The 10533-nt window shown below is 44.2% G+C and overlaps 1 protein-coding gene across 1 annotated transcript in view; it reads right to left on the minus strand.

The window, feature by feature from the left end:
• LOC126297875 (uncharacterized) overlaps nucleotides 1-10093 on the minus strand; it is a 314410-nt gene extending 304317 nt beyond the window's left edge. Inside the window, exon 1 of the mRNA XM_049989166.1 lies at nucleotides 10031-10093. The gene's annotated coding sequence lies outside the window, so the exon portion shown is untranslated. The remainder of the gene's footprint in view (nucleotides 1-10030) is intronic.
• Between the last annotated feature and the right edge of the window lie 440 nt (nucleotides 10094-10533).

Raw genomic sequence — 10533 nt, forward strand, 5'->3', positions numbered from 1 at the left:
ATTGTGAAAAGCAATGTTCCCATAATACTCCCCTGACGTTACTTTAACGTCTGTAGACTTCTCTCCATTGATAAAAACATGCTGAGTTCTGCCTGCTAAAAACTCTTCAGTCGTGCCACACAGCCGGTCTGACACTCCGTAAGCTCTTACTTTGTTTACCAGGCGACAGTGCGGAACTGTATCGAACGCCCTCCGGAAGTCAAGGACAATAGCATCTACCTGGGAGCCTGTATCTAATATGTTCTGGGTCTCATGAACAAATAAAGCGAATTGGGTCTCACACGATCGCTGTTTCCGGAATCCATGTTGATTCCTACAGAGTAGATTCTGGGTTTCCAAAAACGACATGATATTCGAACAAAAAACATGTTCTAAAATTCTACAACAGATCGACGTCAGAGATAAATGACCTTGTAGATAATGTCGGAAGTTCCATGCGGCTTTTCGCGGATTATGCTGTAGTATACAGAGAAGTTGCAGCATTAGAAAATTGTAGCGAAATGCAGGAAGATCTGCAACGGATAGGCACTTGGTGTAGGGAGTGGCAACTGATCCTTTACATAGACAAATGTAATGTATTGCGAATACATAGAAAGAAGGATCCTTTATTGTTTGATTATATGATAGCGGAAAAAACACTGGTAGCAGTTACTTCTGTTAAATATCTGGGAGTATGGGTGCGGAACGATTTGAAATAAAATGATCATATAAAATTAATTGTTGGTAAGGCGGGTACCAGGTTGAGATTCATTGGAAGACTCTTTAGAAAATGTAGTCCATCAACAAAGGAGGTGGCTTACAAAACACTCGTTCGACCTATACTTGAGTATTGCTCATCAGTGTGGGATCCGTACCAGATCGGGTTGACGGAGGAGATAGAGAAGATGCAAAGAAGAGCGGCTCGTTTCGTCACAGGGTTATTTGGTAACCGTGATAGCGTTACGGAGATGTTTAGCAAACTCAAGTGGCAGACTCTGCAAGAGAGGCGCTCTGCATTGCGGTGTAGCTTGCTCGCCAGGTTTCGAGAGGGTGCGTTTCTGGATGAGGTATCGAATATACTGCTTCCCCCTACTTATACCTCCCGTGGAGATCACGAATGTAAAATTAGAAAGATTCGAGCGCGCACGGAGGCTTTCAGACAGTCGTTCTTCCCGCGAACCATACGCGACTGGAACAGAAACGGGAGGTAATGACAGTGGCACGTAAAGTGCCCTCCGCCACACACCGTTGGGTGGCTTGCGGAGTATGAATGTAGATTTAGATGTAGAGATATAGGTCTATAGTTTTGCGCATCTGCTCGTCGACCCTTCTTGAAGACTGGGACTACCTGTGCTCTTTTCCAAACCTTTCGTTTGAAACGATAGTATAAATAAAAAACATTAAAACTAGTAAACAATAAACAATGGCTGTTAATTCCTGCCTCCTTTTGCAAAGAAATACGTATGTTGTTGAAAAAACAATACCTTCTTTTTACCTATAATTTTATTTCGAGTTTTGCCTGACCCCACTTTGATCAATCAAACTCGTATTAAATCGAACTGTCGGTTATTGGAACTTTCTGTTATGGCTCTTCCACTCTGACTAATCGAGAGTCGAATGTATTTCTTTTTTAGGGTTCTGTACCTCAATCGGTGAAACTGGAACCCTTACAAGATCACTTTGTTTTACATCTATCTGTCTGTTTGTCTATACAACTGTTAAAAACTCGTTTTCTCAGGACCAAATAGACGTACCAAGTTGAAACTTATGTCACATACTAAGGTATACGTTCCTTTGACGATGTAAAAAATTGATGCTTCTAAGACAATGCAATGTCACATATTTTGACACTTGCAAAGTCACTCATCAAAACCTGTAGGGTACTTACCTTTGATCTAGAATCATGAAATTTGGCAAGAAGCAAGGTTTCACAGTACAAGTAAAGGAAAAATAAGAAAATTATTAATTTGTAATTATATCATACGAAAAAAAATATTTCCTTCCTCATTTGTTACCTGATTTCAAACTTAAATTCTCGAAAGTTTTAGAATTTTTAGGACCGTCCAGTACGAATGTCGATAACAGGCAAATATCTCGAGATTCTCGATTCCCAGGATGAACGTCTAGATACGTAATTAAGTTTGAACAGAACCCACAGGGCGCGGGTCCTGCTCGCTCCGGACCAATTTTTTTCCTTTACCTAAACTCGAACAAACGTTAGTCGTAAATACTGAAACAACAGCTGCAGCGGCTCAGGTCAAACATCACGAAGTAAAGCGATTGAAAAGCTAATTTCAGAGTTTTACCAGAAACCTCGAGACAATAGCGACTGGCGAGAAAAACTTCCCCTCATCCAAAACATGTGGCCAGATGATAGTGTCTTGGGCGTCTGGCAGCGGCACGGTTTACATTAGCGGTAGGCGCATCTCTTGCTCCCAACAAATGGAGGGAGTGAATGCTGGATACGCTAGGGGGGCACACACAGCCACACAAGTGTGGAGCGCTCGCCGCTCAACTTCCGCCGGTCACAGAACTCTGCTCTGTGCTCGCTTTGTTTTCAAACTGTAGCGCTGAACAGCACCTCGGGCTATTTCTGCTTATCTTTTCATACACCCCTGCAGCATTTGTGTATTACTTGATCGAATATCGTGTTTCTACTTAACTGGGCACTTTTTAATTGCATGAGCGAGGCAACTCAGTGCTTCAGATGTATCGTAAAAGACAGTGTGTGGCTCAAATTCCCGTCTGAGCAACCTGAACTACAAGCTCTGTTGTTTCCTAAATTATTACATGTAAGAGCTAGGTCTGTTCGCTCAAAAAGGCCACTGTCGATTCCTTCTCCGAAATTTTCCATAGTGATGTAATCCTTCTCGATTTCGGTGTTAACATAGGACGCACACGAAGTTCAAATGACTCTGAGCACTATGGGACTTGACATTTAAGGCCATCAGTCCCCTAGAAGTTAGAACTACTTAAAACTAACTAATCTAAGGACATTACACACATCCATGCCTGAGGCAGGATTTGAACCTGCGCCTAGAACCGCTCGGCGTACACGAAGTCACGAATACGAAAAGTTTTGGGCAAGTACATCTTTTCATATACCCTTTCTCCATCCCCCCTCCCCCCTCTTTTTTCAACTCGCCCAACCAGTGCGAACACATTGGCACGTAGACCGATAGAGTGTCTTTGGCTTTATGGGAGAAACTGGTTTGTTACCAGACTAACCTTGTTAGCATCGTTCAATATCTCTGCATAAATTACACTGACTAAAACTTAAAACTGAGCAAGCTTTAATATAAGACACTGTACTCGCATTCTCAGGACGACGATTGAAATCCGCATCCAAACATCCAAATTTAGGTTTTCCGTGTTTTCCCTAGACCACTTAAGGTTACTTTAACACAGCACGATCGATTTCCTTCCTCATCCTTAGCCAATCCGAGCTTGTGCTCCGTCTCTAACGACCTCCTTGTCGACGGGGCGTAAAACCACAATATTCCATTTCCTTTAAAAAAAATTGTAAATTTGTGGTAAGATCTTATGAGACCAAACTTTTCCTTAAAACTTCAAACGCTTGTTCAGTTCATTTTAGTTCAAGATTAAGCAGTAGACAGCACAACTTCACCTGCGCTCCACGAAGACAAAGTTGAGCACCAGGCAGAAAAACGTATCATGCAATGCAACGAGTGCAAACACGCTGCCTTAAAGTGTCAACACCACATTCGGACGAAAATGGAGGAAAGGCGTACTATGATTTAATGTTCTGTCGACGACGAGGTCATTAGAGACTGATTACAAGCTCATATTGGTAAGGATGAGGAAAGAAATGTCTCGTGTTCTTTTCAGAGGTACTATCCAGGCATTTGCGTATTGATGGTGTGAAGAGAATTTGAATCCTGGCTCTCGATGATTCTAATTCTGTGTCTTAACCAATTATTTTATCAAATTATGCAATCAATTGCAGAGAACAGTCGATGTTATAGTTTTAATTTTCTTTATTGCTTGATGACTAATTTCGAGCCTAAGCTCATTTTTAACTCATCCAGTTAGATATGCAATAACATCTGTTACGACACTACATGACTTTATTGCAGTTAAACACTTCTTCGCCGGCTTCTTGGACCGAGCGGTTCTAGGCGCTTCGGTCTGGAACCGCGCTGCTGCAACGCTCGCAGGTTCGAATCCTGCCTCGGGCGTGGATGTGTTGATGTCCTTAGGTTAGTTAGGTTTAAGCGGTTCTAAGTCTAGGAACTGATGACCTCAGATGTTAAGTCCCATATTGCTTAGAGCCATTTGAACCATTTTGAAACTCTTCTTGTAAATTAGTGGAAGGCGTACTTCAGCAATTTGGCAGGGCTTATTAAATCATCCACTAAGCGATGCAATAACATCCACTACGATAGTCACATGACTATTCATTCCTGGTTCAAAAAATGGCTCTGAGCACTATAGGACTTAACTTCTGAGGTCATCAGTCCCCTAGAACTTAGAACTAATAAACCTAACTGACCTATAGACATCACACTCATCCATGACCGCGGCAGGATTCGAACCTGCGACCGGAGCGGTCGCGTGGTTCCAGACTGAAGCGCCTAGAACCGTTCGGCCAACCAAGTCGGCATTCATTGTTGTTAAACACTTCTTGTAAATTAGTGCAAAGCCAAACTTCATTCACCTAATTAGTTACGTGAATGAAGTTTAAGCCCAGCACTAATTACAAGAAGGGTTTAACAGGAACTGATAGTCTAGTAACTGTCGTAGTGGATGTTATTGCATCGCATCGTGGATGATTTAATAACGAGCTTACGCTCGAAACTAGTAATCAAGTAATAAAGACAATTAACAGTGCGACTTAGTTCCCTGCAATTTACTGCATAGTTTGGTAAACCACACAGTTTCTGATGTCATGCCTTCCAGAATTCTAGATATTAGTAATTACCTTATCATGTTGGGTACATTCCGAAGATATGGCTTCCTGCATTACTTCGATTGCCTATAAAGATACTGTTTTTACTTACAGTGTCAATCGTTGGACGTAATGTGGTGAAAATTTTAGTGCCAACAGTGTTCGACTAAAATTTATTAAATGTACCATGTGGTCGTAGATATATGAGGGCCAGGGAAATGTAAACCGAACACCTGCCTCAACGAGTGCACGAAATGGTTCCATTCTAAAGTAATCACCACACGCGTAAAGACATTTACCCAAGTGGGAGACGAGACTATCAATTCCTGTTTCGTATCTACAACCGCACCCTCCCTGCAGTTCCTCTTCCTAGTGGAGCCGACGTCCACGCATGTCTTTCTTCAGGTCGCCAAAGATGTGAAAATGACACGGCGAAAGATCCGAGCTGTACGGAGGATGTTGCAGTGTTTCCCAACCAAATCGCTGAGCGTAGCCTTCTTCCGAGTAACAGTGTGGTGGCGGGCGTTATCGTGCAAGAGGATGATTCCGCCCGACAGCATTCCTGGGAGTTTCGACTGTATGGCTCGTTGCAGTTTCATCTACATGATTACTCTGCAATTCACATTTAAGTGCTTGGCAGAGGGTTCATCGAACCACAATCATACTCTCTCTCTACCATTCCACTCCCGAACAGCGCGCGGGAAAAACGAACACCTAAACCTTTCTGTTGGAGCTCTGATTTCTCTTACTTTATTTTGATGATCATTCCTACCTATGTAGGTTGGGCTCAACAAAATATTTTCGCATTCGGAAGAGAAAGTAAATAGATCTCGCTCGACGAAAAACGTCGTTGCTTTAATGGCTTCCATCCCGACTCGCGTATCATATCTGCCACACTCTCTCCCCTATTACGTGATAATAAAAAACGAGCCGCCCTTTTTTGCACCCTTTCGATGTCCTCCGTCAATCCCTACTGGTAAGGATCCCACACCGCGCAGCTATATTCTAACAGAGGACGAACGAGTGTATTGTAAGCTGTCTCTTTAGTGGACTTATTGCATCTTCTAAGTGTCCTGCCAATGAAACGCAACCTTTGGCTCGCCTTCCCCACAATATGATCTATGTGGTCTTTCCAACTGAAGTTGTTCGTAATTTTAACACCCAGGCACTTAGTTGAATTGACAGCCTTGAGAGATGTACTATTTATCGAGTAATCGAATTCCAACGGATTTCTTTTGGAACTCATGTGGATGACCTCACACTTTTCGTTATTTAGCGTCAACTGCCACCTGCCACACCATACAGCAATCTTTTCTAAATCGCTTTGCAACTGATACTGGTCTTCGGATGACCTTATTAGACGGTAAATTACAGCACCATCTGCGAACAACGTAAGAGAACTGCTCAGATTGTCACCCAGGTCGTTTATATAGGTCAGGAACAGCAGAGGTCCCAGGACGCTTCCCTGGGGAACACCTGATATCACTTCAATTTTCCTGTTAAGTGTCTCCATAGGGCTGCGCACTGATTGTGGTTGCATGATAAGGCCCTCTCCCACACTGCCAATCTGACGAAGGTTACGCTTCAGCGATTTTGTTGGGAAACACTGAAACATCCTCCGTACATTGTGTGATTTTCAAATCTTTGGTTGCCTGAAGAAAAACATGCGTCGGCGTCGTTTTCAGTCGGAGGAGGAAGTGCAAGAGTGGGAATGGTTGTGGATCCTTCAGTGACCGACCGCTTTCTATGAAACTGATCGTCTCGTTCCCCACTGTGATTAATGCTGTGGTGGTTACTTTTGAATGAACCATTCCTTGGTCCCGTTGTGGCTGGTGTTCGGTTTCCATTTGACTGTCCCTCATACTATAATTATCGGAAGCCAGTACAGCAGATACGACAACGCCATCCACCACACGGAACACGAGGATGGCTTCCACAGTAATAATATGACACCCAGATAATGCAAGAGACAAAATTGCCGTTCAGTGGATATCATTGACTTTTTGTCATGATTAGATGGTGTTTTGTCAGCTTGTGTGTAACTCTGTGTGTTTAAAAATGGTTCAAATAGCTCTGAGCACTATGGGACTTACCATCTTTGGTCATCAGTCCCCTAGAACTCAGAACTACTTAAACCTAACTAACCTAAGGCCACCACACACATCCATGCCCGAGGCAGGATTCGAACCTGCGACCGTAGCGGTCACGCGGTTCCAGACTGAAGCGCCTAGAACCGCACGGCCGCACCGGTCGGCTAAGTCTGTGTGTAAAATATCTAAGACATCCTAGTTCGCCGCAGGTAAATTGTTTCTGATTTCGTAGTTGAAGTCGAAACGTGACGGAGCTGACATGCCTGCTCAACACATTTTGAAATCCAGAACCTTCGAGTGCTAAAATGGTTGTGACAAAGTCGCCAATCTTCCATTGCTATCTCACCAAAGAACATAGAAATTCAATGCATCAGTGTACCATCATTTTGAACAAGTGAGTTGTAAAATTGGATCCTTTGGCTGGGGAGCTTCTCATAACGTACATCATACTGGAAAACTGCAGAACTAGTTCATACATTGTACGGATTTAAGCTACAAGACCGAGGAATAAGGGAAAGATGTATGGTGTATTGATACCACTTCCAGTAAGAATGCCTGTTTGATGGAAATACACTTTAAGATAATATAGACTACGATACATAGACAAAAAAAAGATCACAATTTCATAAAAATAGGATGATTTATTCAGGAGAAAGAGCTTCACAGATAGAACAAGTCAGCCGGCCGGTGTGGCCGAGTAGTTCTAGGCGCTACAGTCTGGAGCCGGGCGACCGCTATGGTCGCAGGTTCGAATCCTGCCTCGGACATGGATGTGTGTGATGTGCTTAGGTTTAAGTAGTTCTAAGTTCTAGGGGACTGATGACCTCAGAAGTTAAGTCCCATAGCCCTCAGAGACATTTGAACTAAGAGCAAGTCAATAACACGTTGATCCTCTTCTGGCCTTATGCAAGCAATTATTCGGATTGGCACTGACTGATCGAGTTGCTGGATGTCCTATTGAGGACTATCGTGCCAAATTCTGTCCAGTTAGCGAGTTAGACCGCCAGCATTCCGAAGTGGTTGGAGGGCCCTGCCCATAATGCTTCTAACGTTCAAAATTGTCAAGAGATTTGGCGACATTGCTGATCAAGGTAGGTTGGCCAGCTCGAAGACAAGCAGCAAAAAATCGCGCTGTAAGCAGGCGGGTATTGTCTTGATGAAACGTAGGCCCAGGATGACTTGCCATGAAGGGTCACTTTGCTGTAAGGGTATCGCAGATGACAACCAAAGGGGCCCTGCTGTGAAATGCAATAGCACCCCCAGATGATCGCTCCTAGTTGTCGGGCCATATGGCAGGCGACAGTCAGATTGGTATCCCACCACTCTCTGGGGCGTCTCCAGACACGTCTTAGCTGGTCATCGGGGCACGGAATGTCATTGACTGGAGTAGAATTGTCTTCACTGACGAGTCCCACTTCGAACTGAAGCCCAATGGCCATACCTGGAGATGGCCCAGACATTGGTGGGTTCCCAACCGGACCATTGCCGGTCTTATGGCCAGACAGCCAGGAGTGATGGTCTGTGGCGCCATTTCCTTTAACAGCGCCTTTGGTTGTCATCCGCGACCCTCTTACAGGACAGCGGTATTTCGACGATATTCTACGTCCCGTATGGCAAGCCTTCATGGACCTACATTTCAGCAAGGTAATGCCCGCCTGCACACGGCATGAGTTTCTATTGCTTTTCTTCGTGCTTGCCAAACCCGGACTTTGTCAGCAAGGTCGCCAGGTCTCTCCCCTATTGAGAACGTTTGGAACATTATGGGCACTGCCCTCGAACCAAGTCGGGATTTTGACGATCTAACGCGCCAATTAGAATTTGGCACGATATCCCTGAGGAGGGCAGCCTAGAGGTCTGTCACTAAATGTCAATCCGAACAACTGCTTGCGTAAGGGTCAGAAGAGGACCAACACGCTCAATATGTGAAGCACTTCGCCTTTAATAAATCATCTGAAATTGCTGTCATTTGTGTGCCTGTATATGTACATCACGTCTACCGATTTCCGTCCCCGAACGGATTATATTACAAGAAAATTACTAGTTACAAACTGGTCACCTCAGAATCGCTATTTGAGCTCCTCTTCATTTTAATAAGGAATTTCAGATCCTTGCAGTTCCATATTCTTCTTGGTACTAACACAACTGCGATGATAAGAAGCTCAGATAACAGCACATGCCAGTTAAAACTTCATTAGTCGCCAATATATTGGACTCCTGGCCCAATGTCGACTGCACCTCTGGTTTCTCTCTTGCAACGTCATTGCCAATCTGGGACGTAATAATACGACTTACCATTTTATCACCTGGTATTCCGTGGTTACTGATTAAAATCAATCTTTCTCATTTGCTGCCCCTCATCGCACCACTTTCTGTCGTTGTGAATCTCTGGAGATTACGATTCCCGAGATAAACACCGAAGTAGCGGAGCACCTAAGTCCACCTCCAACAAGCCTAATAAAAGTAGCTCAAAGCTGCGTAGCTTGCACGTTTTCAAAAGTCAGAAATTAGATCTGTGATTTCAAGACCAGAAAAGTAACAATGAGTACTGTAAAACATACATTCTAAAATTCACATATGGTGAATATTGGAAAATTTGTTACGTAACTATTCTGCTCGGAGCCAGTTTGCAGAGGTAGCAGGTTCTGAAATGTTTACTACTTTATTCCTAGTAGCTACAAATTCACATATATTGTTTCTTCGATAAACGCAAAAAACTGCTCCAGAAAGAAATGAGAAAAATAAGTTTTCTGTCATAAAACAAAACGTTTTCCGCAGTGTGTGCTCACCAAGGTCTAAACATTATTTCCTCGGTGTACATCGTGTCATTAAACTGCGAAAGGCGCCTCAGAGACTACAGGCAATAACATAGAAATAATTCTCGAAGAATACCCGGCAGAGAAACCACCCACATAAGTGAGCTACAGCGTGGAGCAATAAGCGATGCGTTGTCTCGCACTGGGCTCGTTGAGGAGGAGCGAGAGAGTTGATGCGGGCACGGAAATAGCCTTCAATTGGGCGTTTCCGACGCGCTGAGTGTGACTGGTGTACTCACCTGGGCTGCTGCGGCGGCGGCGGGGACGGCGGCTGCGTCTGTGTGGCCGTGCCGCTGCTCGCCGACTGCACCTCGCCGGGCTGCCGACGTCACCCCCGGAGCCGCGCATGCGCCCTCGCGCAGACTCCTGCTCCCCAGCCACCGCCTCGCAACCCCTCTCCGAAAACAATCCGCTGTAGCTCAAACAAGCCGTCTGGCAAGCTGCGACACAACCGGCCGACGTAGCGAGGAGCCAGTTTCGATAACCTTCCTTTCCATTACTTCTTTTACAGATCTCCATTTGAGGTTTCCTTCTGACCTAGCAGCTGGCTGGTCTGTACTTTGTAACGGAATGGCTTTACTTTACCGAAGTATGCGATACCCTCCAAATTCAACCAGTTTAACGAGTACTTATGGTTATAGAAAAGTTATTGTGTACGTTAACAATGATTGCATAACATGTCTCCATAAACAGTCAGCCCATTAAATTATACTGAATAATTGACCCACACAAAAGTTAATAT

Source organism: Schistocerca gregaria, chromosome X, assembly GCF_023897955.1.
Source record: "Schistocerca gregaria isolate iqSchGreg1 chromosome X, iqSchGreg1.2, whole genome shotgun sequence".
Taxonomy (NCBI): Eukaryota; Metazoa; Arthropoda; class Insecta; order Orthoptera; family Acrididae; genus Schistocerca; species Schistocerca gregaria.